The sequence below is a fragment of the Helianthus annuus genome, chromosome 17 (assembly GCF_002127325.2).
Source record: "Helianthus annuus cultivar XRQ/B chromosome 17, HanXRQr2.0-SUNRISE, whole genome shotgun sequence".
Lineage (NCBI taxonomy): Eukaryota > Viridiplantae > Streptophyta > Magnoliopsida > Asterales > Asteraceae > Helianthus > Helianthus annuus.
The window spans coordinates 28,139,787-28,158,015 of record NC_035449.2 but is presented as its reverse complement, the minus strand read 5'-3'; the positions used below and the strand labels follow the sequence as shown (position 1 = coordinate 28,158,015).

Here is an 18,229-nt window from a genome sequence, read left to right as displayed (position 1 = left end):
CTTGGCTTAAAAATACTAAAGTGGATGTCTGATCAAAAGACCCACGTATTGACCCTGGTCAGAGCCAATGGCGAAGTGAAGTACATATCAAGGAAAGAAGCACTAGGCCTTAGTGTTGAAGATTTGCAGGATCTCCTTGAACTTTCACTATGTAGGGATGAGGATGACCAGAGTGCAAAGGAATTTGAAGCTGAATTTAAGAATCATGCAAAGGCACTCTTGATGAGTAATAAAGGTCCTGAATAATGAAGGGTTTTAGCATTATCTGTTCCAGGGGGAGATTGTTGAGATTGAACCCTAACAGAGGAACAGATAATGTAAAGCCAAAACCGGATCACATCAGTGGACTATTGTCACACCCTGGCTTTGCGGAAGCGTGGTTAATTTGGTGTGACTTCTTAATACCATAGCTTAACCATAACAAGCTATATGAATTTAAAATCATGCAAAGTCATCCATTGAAAATAAAATTGTCAAACATTGTCTAAATGGGTAAACACCCAACAACCATTACTTGTCTTAAACAGTACAACTACTACCATAAGGCAAACAAAATAAACATGGTTCAGGGGCCATGGCTTGTCCAGGAAAGAGCCATGAGCCTTGAACCCGGATGACTCTGAATCTAAATGCAGCGGGAAATCCTGCTAAACCGTGCCAGATCCTTAATTCCCTGAAATACATGTAAGTTGAAAAATCAACAATAATGTTGAGCGAGTTCATGCGAAAATGAGTAAATAAACCTTTATCTTTGTCAAAAACCCTGGTATGTAGCAAATAAGGAAAAAAAGAGATCACCAATGGTTTGCAAGGCCATTGATATGTGTAAATGCAAGTAGGAAGGCTCAAACCTAGCAAATTTATGCGTCGGGAACAAAGTCATCCCAAGGTCCGTTCTGCTGGACCTGGGACTGGGCTCGCTACACCCAAATAGATCTACCGCTCCTGCCCCTCGGTCCTACCCTGAGGATTAATGACCTCAAGTTTCCGCCTACCCATTCACATGATCTAAGTAACAACCCTCCTTATGCTAACCATACCATGTATAACATATCCATAATCATTGTAACATGTATTTCACCCCCGCAGTTTATAAAACTGAAAACAGTTAAGAGAAAAGGGGGACATGAACTCACAGTGAGCGCGTCACAAAATCAAGCAATCCAATATCCAAGTGCTGTGCAACGACCTACATGTGCTAATTCTATTAGACGGATGGCCGTGCTTTAGCTTCATAGATTATATTTTTTTGGGAAACAGTTAGACAACCGTTCCGTATATATGTTTGATACGCATTCTCCTTCCCAAGGATGGGGGATTTAAATACATGTGTATTTATATCATTTTATTAAGTCCCACTTAATATATTTTATTTCTTATTTCAAAATATATTCATTTTTCTCAAAAATAATATATTTCCTTTTCTCATAATATTTTCCCAAAATAATATATTGACAACACATGCTTATGAATATTTCCGAATAAAGTGTAAGTTACGTTTTAACGATTAAGTGGTAATGATAATCACCGTTGTAACTTATATTCTTGACGTACAAGCGTTTGTATTATTTCGGGCTTGACAAGGTTAGTAAATATTATTTTTACTCTAAAAATAATATTTATATATCTTCACAAAATAATCATAAACAGTGAGGTGACAAAATATATTTACCGAATAAATATTTATCACTTTTAGTTTTGTGAAAATCCCACCTCCGATTATTTATAAATAAAGTTGTGGCGAAATATATTTTTGAAAACATGTTAAAGTAGTCTAACACTTGTAAATAATTCTAAGTGTTGGATTTTTAGAAAATTTCGCCAGAGTTTCCCCTGTAACTGGAGGTGGCCACGCTTTCAAGCGTATCATTTTCTTTTACAAAATCATCTCAACAATTTATCAAATCAACCGAATCAATTTTCAACACTCAAAATAGAAGACTAGTATGTAAAACCGCGTTGTTTCATGAACTTGTAGTTTTTACAAAATCTCCGGTGTAGATCTCGTTATTTTTAGTGGATCTATATATAACATAACTTAGTCTTGCAAAAACCTCGTTTTTGGGACAAATCACTTCTTACAACTTCCCGACAATTTTTGTGAACATTGTTATTTTGTCGGATCTTTCATTCTACAAGTGTTTCTATACTTGTAGTTTATAAAAATCATATTTGTTAACACTTTATCTATTTTTATAAAAACATGATTTTCTCAACACCCGGTCCTACGAATATACCACTTGTACATACGTAGATCGGCTTGTTTTAAATACTATTTTTCATGTCAAAACATTTTTACACAAGTTCATGTTTCCCGTGTGGTGGAGTTTCACCTTTTAACCCTTGTACACAAGAAACAAGTGTATGTCAAGATACGCGATCCGGACAAAGTCGGGTTAAACGATGATGAGAGCCACCACATCGTAGATCGGGCCATATTAATCAACATATTCAAGTACTACGACTTTTACACGCGTTATGTGCTTTTATCCAACGAAATACACGTTTTTGAAGACTTTAAAGTTTCATTTAGCGGGTTACCGACATTCAACCATCAAAAATCCTTTTAACCACTTTAGACACGATTAACAATGAGTTTTAAACGTTATACCTCTAGCTCGGGGCTAGGGAAGATCTATGGCGAAAACTGAGTGGATAATAGCAAACGGTAGAGGTCCTTCGCGTTCCGTTTGTTCCGAGCTCCGTTGTACGTAACCACCGACACTTGTATAGCCTTGGAATGTCAAGACTTGAACCGAAAAACGGATGTGGGGGTGGTGGTGATCTCGGCCGAGAGGAGGGAGAGGGAGAGGGAGTGGTGGTGAGGTGAAGTGTGTGTTGGTGTGTGTGAGAGGTAGTGAGGTATTTATAGAGAAAGTCGTCTCGATCCTCGTGCAATCCAATATAAAATAATAAAGGTGTACTCCCCGGGTCCCACTAGTTGGCCGATTCCTTTAGGATGTAATGGTGCTCGGTTCGTTTTCAATCGTTCAGTTACGGTTCAGTTTGGTTAAGTGCGTTACTTTAAGGTACTAACCTCGTTAGTTGTTTTAGTGCATCAAAAGCGGGTGTTAGGGTAATCAGGGACCCTAACTGGCTCAGAAAAGTACTAATATTAATTTTGGCAATATTTTTATGTTCCGGGTATTGTCCGGTTGTTCGGTCGGATAGTAATCCGTTAAAGTGCTTAAGATATCCGTTAAGCGTCATAAATAATATTTTTAGCGACACAATTTATTCTGCAAAGTGTCGGGAATAATTCCCCATATTTTGGCACTTTATTAATTAGCTAGAAGCTAGTGTGTTGATAAAAGTGCTGTGTTTCGTGCTTAAAGTATGTTTTAGGCACATCCAAATCTCTATATCTTATTCCTAGAGACGTAATCATACAACCCTTGTATCCCTACACACACTATGGGTGTAGTAAAATAATTCTGGCTCATTCAGGCCTTTAGAGGCAGCGTTTGCCTGATGCTGGCTATATCAGCATGTTCACTGTGTTTCCGTTTAGTGCTACTGTGCTTTTGTGCATCATGTTTGTCACTAAGGTTCAGCAATTAAGTAGTGTAGTGACAGGAATATCAAAGTATGATGCAGATATGTACAAGTACCAACAATCAAGTAGCAGTTTATCAGCAAACTCAGTAAAGCACAGTAATTTGGCATCAATTAATAATTAATTAAGTCGTACGGATACCTGGTTTTGAGAGGGTTGTCACATTCTCCCCCCGTTAAATAAATTTCGTCCCGAAATTTAGGTTCTGCTTGAAGAAGTAAGGTTCTTAGGAAACAGGTGGGGGTATTTCTCTTTCATTCGGTCTTCACGCTCCCAGGTGAATTCAGGACCATGTCTAGCATTCCAGCGAACTTTGACGAGCTTGACACTGCTCCGGCGGGTCTTGTTAACTTTCCAATCCGTGACCTCAACTGGTTCTTCAATGAAGTGGAGCGTGTCATCAATATGAATCTCGTCGGTAGGAATGGCAACGTTAACTTGAGTTGGACTCCTCTTAAGATTGGATACATGAAATGTATCGTGAACGTTATTCAGCTCGGCAGGTAGATCCAACTTGTATGCTACTGTTCCAATTTTCTTCAAAACCTTGAAAGGACCAATGTAGCGTGGATTCAACTTCCCACGCTTCCCAAAGCGTGCTACACCCTTCCAGGGTGATACCTTCAACAAAACCATATCCCCAACCTCAAACTCTTGAGGTTTCCTTTTCAGATCTGCATAGGTCTTCTGGCGATCACGAGCCGCGCTAATGCGATCTCGGATTTGCGCGATCTTGTCTGTAGTTTCCTGAACTACATCGGGACCTACCAATTGTCTATCACCTGCGTCAGACCAACAGAGCGGCGACCTGCACTTGCGCCCATATAAAGCTTCGAATGGCGCGGCACCAATACTGGTGTGGTAGCTGTTGTTGTATGAAAACTCAACCAGGGGTAAATGCTTATCCCAGCTACCGCCTAAATCCATCACACATGCTCTCAGCATGTCTTCCAATGTCTGAATCGTCCGCTCACTTTGGCCGTCGGTCTGCGGGTGAAAAGCGGTGCTCATATTCAGCTTCGAGCCAAAAGCTTCCTGGAAGGATTGCCATATCCTTGATACGAACCTTCCATCTCTATCAGAAATAATCGAGAGAGGTACTCCATGGCGAGTGACAATTTCTCTCATGTAAATTTCAGCCAATTTGCTTGTATGATCCTTTTCGCGGATAGGCAAGAAGTGTGCTGATTTCGTCAAGCGATCCACTATCACCCAGATAGTGTCATGGCCCTTAGGCGTTCTTGGCAACTTCGTAATAAAATCCATGGATATTTCTTCCCACTTCCATTGGGGAATTTTCGGTTGTTGCAGAAGTCCCGAAGGCTTCTGGTATTCTGCCTTAACCTTAGCGCAAGTCAAACATTGGCTCACATAAATAGCAACATCGCCTTTCATCCTAGGCCACCAATAATAATCCTTAAGATCTTGGTACATCTTATCCGCTCCCGGGTGGATAGAGTACCGTGACTTGTGAGCTTCATCAAAAATAACCTCTCTTAGATCACCAAACAAAGGAACCCAAATCCTTTTCTCAAAACATAACGTTCCTTCCCTGTTTGGAACCAATATCTTCTCCATCCCACGGAGATATTCTTTCTCAAGGTTTCCCTCCTTGAGAGCTTCTTTTTGCGCTGCTCGAATGCGTGAGGAAAGATCGGTTTGGATAATCATTTCCATAGCCCTAACCCTTATGGGCTTGATTCTCTCCTTGCGACTTAGGGCATCGGCGACCACATTCGCCTTCCCTGGATGATACTTGATCTCGCAGTCGTAATCGTTCAGCAACTCAACCCATCGCCTTTGCCTCATATTCAACTCCTTCTGGTTGAATATATGTTGGAGGCTTTTGTGATCTGTAAAGATCGTACACTTCGTACCGTAAAGGTAGTGTCTCCAAATCTTCAAAGCAAAAACCACTGCGCCTAGCTCCAAATCATGCGTGGTATAGTTCTTTTCATGTACCTTCAGTTGGCGTGATGCGTAGGCGATAACCTTTTGACGTTGCATCAACACGCAACCCAATCCTTGACGCGAAGCGTCGCAGTATACCACAAAATCGTCGGTACCTTCCGGTAGAGCTAAGATTGGCGCGTTGCAAAGCTTATCCTTCAACAACTGAAATGCTTCATCCTGTTTGATTCCCCAATCAAACTTTTTATCCTTTTGCGTGAGGAGCGTCAATGGCTGAGCGATCTTTGAAAAATCCTCAATAAATCTTCGATAATAACCAGCCAAACCCAAGAATTGCCGGATCTCGGTTGGCGTCTTTGGCGCTTCCCAGTTCTTGATCGCCTCGATCTTGGTTGGATCCACATGAATTCCACTTTCATTTACCACGTGCCCAAGGAATTGCACGTCTCTCAGCCAAAACTCACACTTAGAAAATTTGGCATACAACTGCTCCTTCTTCAGTAGCTCTAAGATAGCTCTGAGGTGTTGCTCGTGTTCTGCCTTCGTCTTTGAGTAGATCAAGATGTCGTCGATGAACACAATCACGAACTTATCCAGGTACGGCTTACAAACTCGGTTCATCAAATCCATGAACACTGCAGGTGCGTTTGTTAAACCAAACGGCATGACAAGGAACTCGTAGTGCCCATAACGAGTTCTGAAGGCTGTCTTCGGGATACTCTCCTCCTGTATCCGGAGCTGATGATATCCAGATCGAAGATCGATCTTTGAGTAGAAACTTGAACCTTGAAGTTGGTCAAACAGATCATCAATCCTTGGCAAAGGATACCTGTTCTTGATCGTCAGCTTGTTCAATTCTCTGTAGTCAATGCACATACGGAAACTACCATCCTTCTTCTTGACAAACAAAACTGGAGCTCCCCAAGGCGAGAAGCTTGGTCGGATAAAACCCTTATCTAACAACTCTTGAAGTTGTGTTGATAGCTCTTGCATCTCAGACGGGGCAAGTCTATAAGGTGCCTTAGCCACAGGCGCGGCGCCTGGAACTAAGTCGATGCGAAATTCCACTTGCCTCTGAGGCGGCAAGCCAGGCAAGTCTTCTGGAAAGACTTCCGGATACTCCCTTACGACAGGGATGTCTTCGATCTTCGGCTCAGCAGCCTTTTTATCCACGATGTGTGCTAGAAAAGCAACACACCCTTTCTTCAAACACTTTCTTGCTTTCAGACAGCTAATAATCCGCAACGGCGTCTCACGCTTCTCTCCATGAACAACAATGGTCTTACCATCGTCGGTCGGAATACGGACAATCTTCTCGCGACAAACAATCTCTGCTTTGTTACTTGCTAACCAATCCATCCCTACTACCACGTCGAAGCTTCCCAACTGGACTGGTAGTAGATCGAGAGCAAACTCACGCTCTCCTAACTCGATTACGCAACCTCTAATCACTTCATTGGCTTCTACTAACTTCCCATTTGCTAGCTCGATCGAATAAGGAATATCTAACTTACTAGCGGCTAAACCAAGCATGTTCTTAAATTCTAGCGATACGAAGCTATAATCGGCACCAGTATCAAACAAAACAGACGCATAGCGTTGGTTTACAGGGAACGTACCAGTAACAACATTGGGATCCTGGCGCGCTTCCCTGGCCTCCATGTTGAAAACTCTTCCACGAGCTTGGGTCAATTCCGGGCAGTTCCTCTTGAAGTGCCCTTGATCTCCACAATTAAAACACCCGGGCCTCTGCCCGTTTCCACCATTGTTCCCAGCCTGGTGGTTTCCCTGGTTTCGGTTCACGGTGCCTGCTTGGTTAGCACGGTTTCCATTTCCTCCTTGATTTCCTTGTGGGCGGTTCCCATTACCACCACGGGTATTTCTATTTCCATTTCCTCCCTGACCTCCCCGGCCAGCATTTGCCCAACAAGTCTCCTTCAGGTGGCCAACCTTTCCACATGCTTCACAAACTTTCAATCCACAACGACCGGAGTGATGTTTTTGACATGAGTTGCACTTGGGCTGTGCACCCATGTATCCCCTGCTCTTCTTTCCACCACCAACTGAATCTTGAGCTGGTGCATTCGCTTCTCCCTTCTTGACCACCGTCCCGGTGCTTTGCTTGAAACTTGAAAACTTCCTCTTATTACCACTAGATGACTCCACATGAGTCTCCTTTCTCTTGGGTTCAATCTCATCGAACTTGTTTAACCGAATCGCTTCTTCAGTTAAAGCCACACTCAGATCGATGGCTTCTGTGATGGTTGCGGGTTTGGAAGAAGTCACCATACTGATTATCTGAGGAGCCAATCCCCAGATGAAGCGCTCAACTCTTTTAAACTCGGGTGTTACCATATAAGGTACCACGTGAGACAGATCGTGGAATCTCTGAACATATTCCGCTATCTTCGACCCTTCCATCTTTAAGTGCCAAAACTCAGTTTCAAGCTTTTGAATCTCCGCGCGAGAGCAGTACTTCCTTCGCATAAGCTCTTTCAATTCGGCCCAAGACAGGGCGTAGGCGGCAGCTTCGCCTAGAGTTTGCACTTGAAGGTTCCACCAAGATAGGGCTCCATCTAGAAACAGCCCTGAAATGTAAGTGACCTGCTGGTCGATCGCACATTTGCTCATACGAATGGTGGAATCAGTCTTCTCTGCCCAACGAACGAAGGCAACAGCACCGCCCGTGCCGTCGAAGTTTGTGGGCTTACAGTCCAGAAACTGCTTGAAGGTGCACCCTGCACATTCGTTTCAACATAGGAACTGTATTAGCAATTGTTACAGGAATCCGATTAGACCATGGTACGTCGTAAAGACTTAGGGTTACCATGAGTGGGATTCTGGTTGCCATTGCCATTGGAGCTACTCCAGCTGGGTCCTCCCTGCGATGCAGCATACTGAGCAATCGCGGCAGCAATGATTCCTTGCAGTTCTTCTTGAGTCGTGGGCATCGGCTGCGGTTGACGTCTTGGTGCCATTTTCTAAAGATGCGTACGTCGATTAGGCCATAGAAATCATACGTATATAGTAATAGTAATAGCATATAACATCTCATGTTATCAATATATCACACACAACATCCCATGTCCAACATCCCATGTCCAAATATAAAAATAATCAATCAAGTAAATCAGATATGATGAGAATGCGGCGATTGCATATATATCAAGACCATAAGCATAGTAAGTGTGTTAGTACATCCATCAATCACATAGGGGTTACATCACCCCTGTACAAAATACATCATATCAGTGTTACATACAATCAATACATCACATGTATCAACAAAAATCTGTGTAGTCAAATGGTCTTCAAAAGCTGTGCATAACAATCGCGGCTGTCTCACCGGTGTCTACCCTGGTAACGTCGATGATCTCTAGAATGGTGGTGGTGGTGGAGGATAATGTAGGCGGCGAAAGAGAAGCCAATCCTCCTCCAAGGCCTGCTGGGTGCGGATCACGGATGCAATCTGCTGCTCTAGGATCGAAAGTCGAGCAACAATGTCAGGAGGAAAAGACCGAAATGGCTGAGCAGATGAGGATGACGGACCAAGATATGGATAAGGAGGCATCTGAGCTCTCTCGAGCTCCTGCAAACGCTGAGAATGGGAATCATGCTGGTGTACAAATGACATCAAAAGATCCTCAATAGTATGGCCCAATGAAATGGGTGGTATGGATCTGTGGGTGGCATGGGTGAGGAAGAGGACCAAAGTAATGGCGTGCTGGTAAGATCGATAGGTGCAACAGAAGATGGGATGGGTGCTATCTGAGGCATGACAGGTAATGGCATCGGTACATGGCCAAATGGATGGGCGGAAGAGCCCTCTCCAGGCCCCGCTGGAGGTATGACAGAAGGAATCTGAAACGAGAACTCAGGATGGTGAGCATCAGTGCGGTGAGGAGGAAGCGGCGGAACATCCTCGTCAGCCGGTATCCAACCGTGCTGAGCCTCCTCGTCAGGGGGATCCATGTGCTCTGCAAACAGAGCATGCTCGGGCTCAATAGGTAAGGGATCAACAGGAGCTAAAACAGGATCAACGTGAGCAACAACAGGATCAACGTGAGCAACGACAGGATCAATATGATCGACATGAGGGTCAACTGGAATGTCAGCGATCAGAGGGTCAACAAGAGGATCAACAACATGGTCAGCATCTAACAAAGGAATATCATCAACAGGAACATCGCCAAGTGGCTGACCCGCCAAAATAGGATCAACAGGAACATCAGCATGTGCCAAACCATGCTCATGTGCGGGATCGAAAGCAGCGGCCTGCTCTGGAGCTACTGCAGGCTCGGGATCGTCAAACGCCATATCGAAGTCAAAGTCCGGATCGATAGGATCAAAAGGGTCGGCAGGGTCAACGGGGTCCTCTACAGGCTGGTCCATATGAACGAACTCAATATCACGGTCTGGATCGAATCCAGGAGGAAATACAGGGTCAGAATCCTCGATATCGTCATGCTCAAAAACAAAGCTCGGCATAGGGGCGGCAGATGACGCCTGGTCAGGATCCGAGTCATGAACGAAAAGCTGCGTGCTCGCCACATGTGATGGAGCAGATGCCACAGACTCAAAGGAGTCTGGAGCTGGAGAATGAACAGGCGAGTCTCCGGCAGGAGCATCGGCGATCATCAAAAGACCGCCAGCGGCCAAAAGAGCTGGGTCAGGATCCTCGTCCTCGTATAGCTCATCATCGAAAAGATCAATATCGTCACCAGCCTCGGCATCAAGCATAAGCTCATAAGCTGGGTAGGATGCAAGAGGAATCGGGGCGGGAATCACAGCGAGAGGAAGATCCGCAGCAGGACCACCAACGATGGGCTCATCGACGCCGTCAGGTAGTGCGAACGGCTGGAAGTCGTCGTCGTCTGTACTGGTATAATCCGAGGTGTGCACCTCGTGCTCTGATGACATACTCTCGTCTGACTCCATGGGTCGGGGTCCAGTAGTGTCCGAATCTCCTGTATCTGAGGTATCCATGAGTCTGTAATACAATCACAAGTATGTACAAATATCAGTAAATCAGGTAATCACACAAGTTACCACATAATAATCACATATTCCTCCTAGTCCCACTAGCCTCCCAGCCTCCCAGACTGTCCTTCCTAGTCCCACTAGCCTCCCAGCCTCCCAGACTGTCCTTCCTAGTCCCACTAGCCAACTTTTCCCAGCCTCCCAGACTGACTCCCTAGTCCCACTAGACAACTACCTCGATCGATTGGATCGAGCCTCGACCTCCCAGACCGAGCCTCAGCCTCCCAGACTGAGCCTAAAATAATAAAATATGCTCAACATTTGTTTATAAAAAGTTTTGGATCTGGACTTAAGTGGTATGCAGAAAAACATTTTCGTGAGAGCCCTAGTGATCATAGTCTAGACTCAAAATGAACCCTAGTTCGCTATGATCAGAGCTCTGATACCAAGCTGTCACACCCTGGCTTTGCGGAAGCGTGGTTAATTTGGTGTGACTTCTTAATACCATAGCTTAACCATAACAAGCTATATGAATTTAAAATCATGCAAAGTCATCCATTGAAAATAAAATTGTCAAACATTGTCTAAATGGGTAAACACCCAACAACCATTACTTGTCTTAAACAGTACAACTACTACCATAAGGCAAACAAAATAAACATGGTTCAGGGGCCATGGCTTGTCCAGGAAAGAGCCATGAGCCTTGAACCCGGATGACTCTGAATCTAAATGCAGCGGGAAATCCTGCTAAACCGTGCCAGATCCTTAATTCCCTGAAATACATGTAAGTTGAAAAATCAACAATAATGTTGAGCGAGTTCATGCGAAAATGAGTAAATAAACCTTTATCTTTGTCAAAAACCCTGGTATGTAGCAAATAAGGAAAAAAAGAGATCACCAATGGTTTGCAAGGCCATTGATATGTGTAAATGCAAGTAGGAAGGCTCAAACCTAGCAAATTTATGCGTCGGGAACAAAGTCATCCCAAGGTCCGTTCTGCTGGACCTGGGACTGGGCTCGCTACACCCAAATAGATCTACCGCTCCTGCCCCTCGGTCCTACCCTGAGGATTAATGACCTCAAGTTTCCGCCTACCCATTCACATGATCTAAGTAACAACCCTCCTTATGCTAACCATACCATGTATAACATATCCATAATCATTGTAACATGTATTTCACCCCCGCAGTTTATAAAACTGAAAACAGTTAAGAGAAAAGGGGGACATGAACTCACAGTGAGCGCGTCACAAAATCAAGCAATCCAATATCCAAGTGCTGTGCAACGACCTACATGTGCTAATTCTATTAGACGGATGGCCGTGCTTTAGCTTCATAGATTATATTTTTTTGGGAAACAGTTAGACAACCGTTCCGTATATATGTTTGATACGCATTCTCCTTCCCAAGGATGGGGGATTTAAATACATGTGTATTTATATCATTTTATTAAGTCCCACTTAATATATTTTATTTCTTATTTCAAAATATATTCATTTTTCTCAAAAATAATATATTTCCTTTTCTCATAATATTTTCCCAAAATAATATATTGACAACACATGCTTATGAATATTTCCGAATAAAGTGTAAGTTACGTTTTAACGATTAAGTGGTAATGATAATCACCGTTGTAACTTATATTCTTGACGTACAAGCGTTTGTATTATTTCGGGCTTGACAAGGTTAGTAAATATTATTTTTACTCTAAAAATAATATTTATATATCTTCACAAAATAATCATAAACAGTGAGGTGACAAAATATATTTACCGAATAAATATTTATCACTTTTAGTTTTGTGAAAATCCCACCTCCGATTATTTATAAATAAAGTTGTGGCGAAATATATTTTTGAAAACATGTTAAAGTAGTCTAACACTTGTAAATAATTCTAAGTGTTGGATTTTTAGAAAATTTCGCCAGAGTTTCCCCTGTAACTGGAGGTGGCCACGCTTTCAAGCGTATCATTTTCTTTTACAAAATCATCTCAACAATTTATCAAATCAACCGAATCAATTTTCAACACTCAAAATAGAAGACTAGTATGTAAAACCGCGTTGTTTCATGAACTTGTAGTTTTTACAAAATCTCCGGTGTAGATCTCGTTATTTTTAGTGGATCTATATATAACATAACTTAGTCTTGCAAAAACCTCGTTTTTGGGACAAATCACTTCTTACAACTTCCCGACAATTTTTGTGAACATTGTTATTTTGTCGGATCTTTCATTCTACAAGTGTTTCTATACTTGTAGTTTATAAAAATCATATTTGTTAACACTTTATCTATTTTTATAAAAACATGATTTTCTCAACACCCGGTCCTACGAATATACCACTTGTACATACGTAGATCGGCTTGTTTTAAATACTATTTTTCATGTCAAAACATTTTTACACAAGTTCATGTTTCCCGTGTGGTGGAGTTTCACCTTTTAACCCTTGTACACAAGAAACAAGTGTATGTCAAGATACGCGATCCGGACAAAGTCGGGTTAAACGATGATGAGAGCCACCACATCGTAGATCGGGCCATATTAATCAACATATTCAAGTACTACGACTTTTACACGCGTTATGTGCTTTTATCCAACGAAATACACGTTTTTGAAGACTTTAAAGTTTCATTTAGCGGGTTACCGACATTCAACCATCAAAAATCCTTTTAACCACTTTAGACACGATTAACAATGAGTTTTAAACGTTATACCTCTAGCTCGGGGCTAGGGAAGATCTATGGCGAAAACTGAGTGGATAATAGCAAACGGTAGAGGTCCTTCGCGTTCCGTTTGTTCCGAGCTCCGTTGTACGTAACCACCGACACTTGTATACCCTTGGAATGTCAAGACTTGAACCGAAAAACGGATGTGGGGGTGGTGGTGATCTCGGCCGAGAGGAGGGAGAGGGAGAGGGAGTGGTGGTGAGGTGAAGTGTGTGTTGGTGTGTGTGAGAGGTAGTGAGGTATTTATAGAGAAAGTCGTCTCGATCCTCGTGCAATCCAATATAAAATAATAAAGGTGTACTCCCCGGGTCCCACTAGTTGGCCGATTCCTTTAGGATGTAATGGTGCTCGGTTCGTTTTCAATCGTTCAGTTACGGTTCAGTTTGGTTAAGTGCGTTACTTTAAGGTACTAACCTCGTTAGTTGTTTCAGTGCATCAAAAGCGGGTGTTAGGGTAATCAGGGACCCTAACTGGCTCAGAAAAGTACTAATATTAATTTTGGCAATATTTTTATGTTCCGGGTATTGTCCGGTTGTTCGGTCGGATAGTAATCCGTTAAAGTGCTTAAGATATCCGTTAAGCGTCATAAATAATATTTTTAGCGACACAATTTATTCTGCAAAGTGTCGGGAATAATTCCCCATATTTTGGCACTTTATTAATTAGCTAGAAGCTAGTGTGTTGATAAAAGTGCTGTGTTTCGTGCTTAAAGTATGTTTTAGGCACATCCAAATCTCTATATCTTATTCCTAGAGACGTAATCATACAACCCTTGTATCCCTACACACACTATGGGTGTAGTAAAATAATTCTGGCTCATTCAGGCCTTTAGAGGCAGCGTTTGCCTGATGCTGGCTATATCAGCATGTTCACTGTGTTTCCGTTTAGTGCTACTGTGCTTTTGTGCATCATGTTTGTCACTAAGGTTCAGCAATTAAGTAGTGTAGTGACAGGAATATCAAAGTATGATGCAGATATGTACAAGTACCAACAATCAAGTAGCAGTTTATCAGCAAACTCAGTAAAGCACAGTAATTTGGCATCAATTAATAATTAATTAAGTCGTACGGATACCTGGTTTTGAGAGGGTTGTCACAACTATCAATAAGCAGCAGTTTACTCTTTGCTTTCCCCTTGACAGTGGTATTCTAACAGTGATGAATCTTAAGTGCTGCTCACTACAACAACTGATGAACTAAACACTGATGATACTCTAAAAGACTGCTGAAGACAAACACTGTTGCTCTATCTACTGTTGTTTTCTAAGTACTGCTGAAGACTCAAGCACTGCCCACTCAAAGACTGATCACCTTTGAAGAAAGCACTGAAGTTCAACATCAGTGCTCAGGCTACAACAGTGGAACGTGAAGCAGTAGTTATCTCAAGTTTGTATTATACTGATTATCAGATGTTGTATATCAGTAGTTTGTATAGAACAATGTTTATTGGTTGTTAGGTCGTTAGATGTCACTATCATGGTGACGTCAGCCAATATGCTTCAGTGGTTTGGACTGCCTATAAATGTAACAGTACCCTGTACTGTTACATTTGATTGACTGAGTAGATTCTTCTTCTCCAGTCTAATCCTTTCATCTTGTGCAACCAACCTTGGGGTATCTGGCTGAGGGGGAGCTTAGTTTCTGTAAACATGCTGTAATCATTTGCTTTGTATTTTCAATCATTCAACTCAATGAAAAGCACTTGTTTATCAAACTATTTTCTTCCTTGATTGTGTTTATACAGTTTGTATCCATTTCCGCTGCACTTTACATTGTTACATATTCATTGATCTATTAAGTTCATAGAAACAAACACAATCATGAGAGCCTCAGATCCTAACAGATGATGTTCCTTCATCTTTTGGTGAACTAGCTAAGTGACGATAAGCGTCCGATGTACCTTGCTCACTCATACTGTAAACTAACAAACAGTCAAATAACACAAAACAATAATATACATTTTATGCATAATCACATAGATTATTTCCTAACACAGAATTTTAGTGTCAGCATAACACTTCTTTGGCTTAAACCAGTGGCTGTAGCTCTGATACCACCATCTGTCGTAGCCCACGACCCCCTGCCCCGGAGGCGGGTGCCGCAGGATACTTTGAGCGGGTGGTATCGGTGTTTATTAAATTGGCAGCGGAATACATCAGGACCGTAGTTAGGAAATATTTTTATCAGAGTTAAACACCAAACTTTTATAATAATAATTGGGATAAAACCCGAGTTTCATTCGACAATACATTTATAGGGATAAACCCTAATTATTAAAAATATAAACTTCGTTTCTTATTTGGTGTAACACCCCGAAAATATTAGAAACTGATATTTATTTACACACACACACACACGTGTGTGTGTGTGTGTGTATATATATATATGTTGGTTTAACCAAAGAATAACGTGACTAGGATTAATTAACCTAGTTAAAAATATCTAGTGAATAATAAAGAAACTTGAAATGTTAGTATTTTATAAAACTTGAAAATACCTTGAGGGACCAAAATGGCCAAGTTTGAAAGTGAAAATACTTATAGGTTGGTGTGTGTTTTGGTCGACACTTTCACTGAGCCAAGAAAGGGGCTCTTCCTTTGAACCCTAAATCACAAGATACAATCAAATTCAACAAGGAAATCAAGTCTAAATAAAAAACCAAGCTGAAATTAGTGATCATTCAAGTGAGGGGATCACAAGGTATAATTTTCATATTTGGTGAAGTTATGATTTTATGATTAACACTCAAAATCAAATTCTGGAATGAATGTTAAGAATGAGTTATATTGTGATGAATCCATGTCTAGGAACAAACCCTAGTCAAAAAATTGATGAATAAAGATTGAAAAATAGGAATTTGATAACCACCCATATATGTGTAAGTGGGTTTTTATATCTTTGTGATGAACACATGATTTAGTATGTTAAATTGCGAGAAAATTGATGTTATGATGCAAGATAGTGATATTGTTCATGAATACTAGACAAAGGGTTTGATTTTGATAACATAAACTTGGTTAAAAGTTAGTAATGGACTTGATAAAAGTAGTATAAAAATCTTGCCCGTAAGGTGTTTGTTAAAATGCCTAAACGAATGTTCATAAGTTGAAATTTTGAAAGAAACACGTAATCAACGAATTTGATAAATCGCGTGTAATATGTGATAATAAGAGTTCTAAACACGGTGTTGGTTGAACTCTATAGGCAAAGCGGGTGAATCTTCAAGCGATCAAGTAGGAGCGGACGCGCGCTTGAAGGATAAGCTTTGAAGGTACGTAACTTTTAGTTTCATTACATTATGCATAAATATTGTTCTTAGAAATGTTAATGGAATTATCGTGTGATATATGAGTTTGGTATGTCACAGAAGTGACAAAGTTTGCTCAAGAACCAAACGGGTCAAAATGTATGATTATAATATGTTTAGTAAGTCAGTGAAGTGACGAAGTTCACTCGATAAACTGAACGGGTCAAAATAAACGGTTAAAGTATGTTTGGTAAGTCAATGAAGTGACGAAGTTCACTTGAAAACCAAACGGGTCAAAACAATGTCGAATTTGGTAATATTGAAGTGACTTGAATGTCACTCGTTGAATATGAATTATGAGAGCATTAGCCGGGAACGGGCACGCCAAAAGGATAAGTTTGTCTTAAAAGAACCCATGATATTGGGTCAAAAGTTTAGAATCATAATTTGTTGATATAGTAATAATGTTCATGATTGAAATTGTTAATAACAAGCGCGACATATTGCGTGCGTAAATCTTGGGAATGGTAGTGAAACGCCAATGTTGACAGGCCTGGGGAAATGGGTAACTTTGTTTAGATACCAATAGGAATGAACTATGTGAAGTTTGTCATATAACCAAACGGGTCGAATAAATAAAAAAGGGATTTATAGGTGACCGGTCTATAAACAAGATTTTTACGCAAATAATGATGATAAACGGGTCTGTATTTAAATTACGGACATGTAGGAAAAAGAATCACGAAAAACGGACTTGTAGAACGAAAGTTACAGGATTTTTAAGTTGGAATATTGGTTAAAGATTGAGCTGGGCAAAGTGCAGCTCAACAAAACAACTTTTTTGTCGAAAAGTGGCCGTCGCGCCCTGCGACGGAGATCTTAAAGTCTGTCGCGCCCCGCCAGAGGCTGTGGCAGCCCGCGAAGGACTGAGGCTAAATCTGTCGCGGGCCGCGACAGAGTGCATAGCTGGCAAATTTTTATTATTATTAAATTTTGCATTCTGAACTTGTTTAAACTTGTTATTTGATCATCAAAACTAACTTTTATGTTGGTTTTGAACTTAGGTGATCATAGTGACCTCCCGGATGAACATCAAGTAATTTCCAAGAACCGAACACAAGACTTTTGAAGCTTCCGCAAGAATATCATTTTGTTTAGTTAAACATGAAAACACTTGGTGCTATATTTCTATTGTTTTAAACTAATATGGATGTTAACCATATAATTTTTTTTTAATGTCGCATTTACATTTTAATGTGTACTTAATATATTATATTGTGTTTTAATGAGACGGGTCTTACATTTGGTAACTTTTTATAGCCACGACTTTAAGCCTTTAGTGCTCTTCAGCTGGCTTCTATTGGCTGCACATTAAGTTATCTGAAACGCGTTTTAAAAACATTTTATCAGCAAGAAATACTTGCAAGTACATTCCATTTTGTAAAGCATCAGTTGTTACACATTACAGAATTAAGGGCGATTACAATGTTTATATCTACACAATTACTCGTTCAGTACGTGTCACTCGACGAATCTGTGACTATGGTCATATCACACATTGGATACCCATGCCCAGTTGTGAAGGTTATCAAGTAATGTATACAAACCCCATAATACTGGCAGCAATTGTAGAATTACAAAGACTTAATCACTGTAATTGTATTTGAAAACATTTGAGCTTTTAGTAAAACAATGTGACTCACAAAAAGTGTTTATAAAAGAGAATGTACTTACATTGTTGACTTAGGTGATATTACTATAGCTTCTTGGTGATTCTCCTGGTTATTATCTATTAAAATTAAACAATGCACAC

At 41.0% G+C, this 18,229-nt stretch overlaps 1 long non-coding RNA gene across 1 annotated transcript; it reads left to right on the top strand.

The window, feature by feature from the left end:
- The first annotated feature begins 15,766 nt into the window (after positions 1–15,766).
- LOC110921176 lies at positions 15,767–17,651 on the top strand. The gene is made up of 3 exons (XR_002582238.2): positions 15,767–15,869; positions 16,374–16,440; positions 17,481–17,651. It is a non-coding gene; the product is annotated as an uncharacterized LOC110921176 (long non-coding RNA).
- The last annotated feature ends 578 nt before the right edge of the window (positions 17,652–18,229 follow it).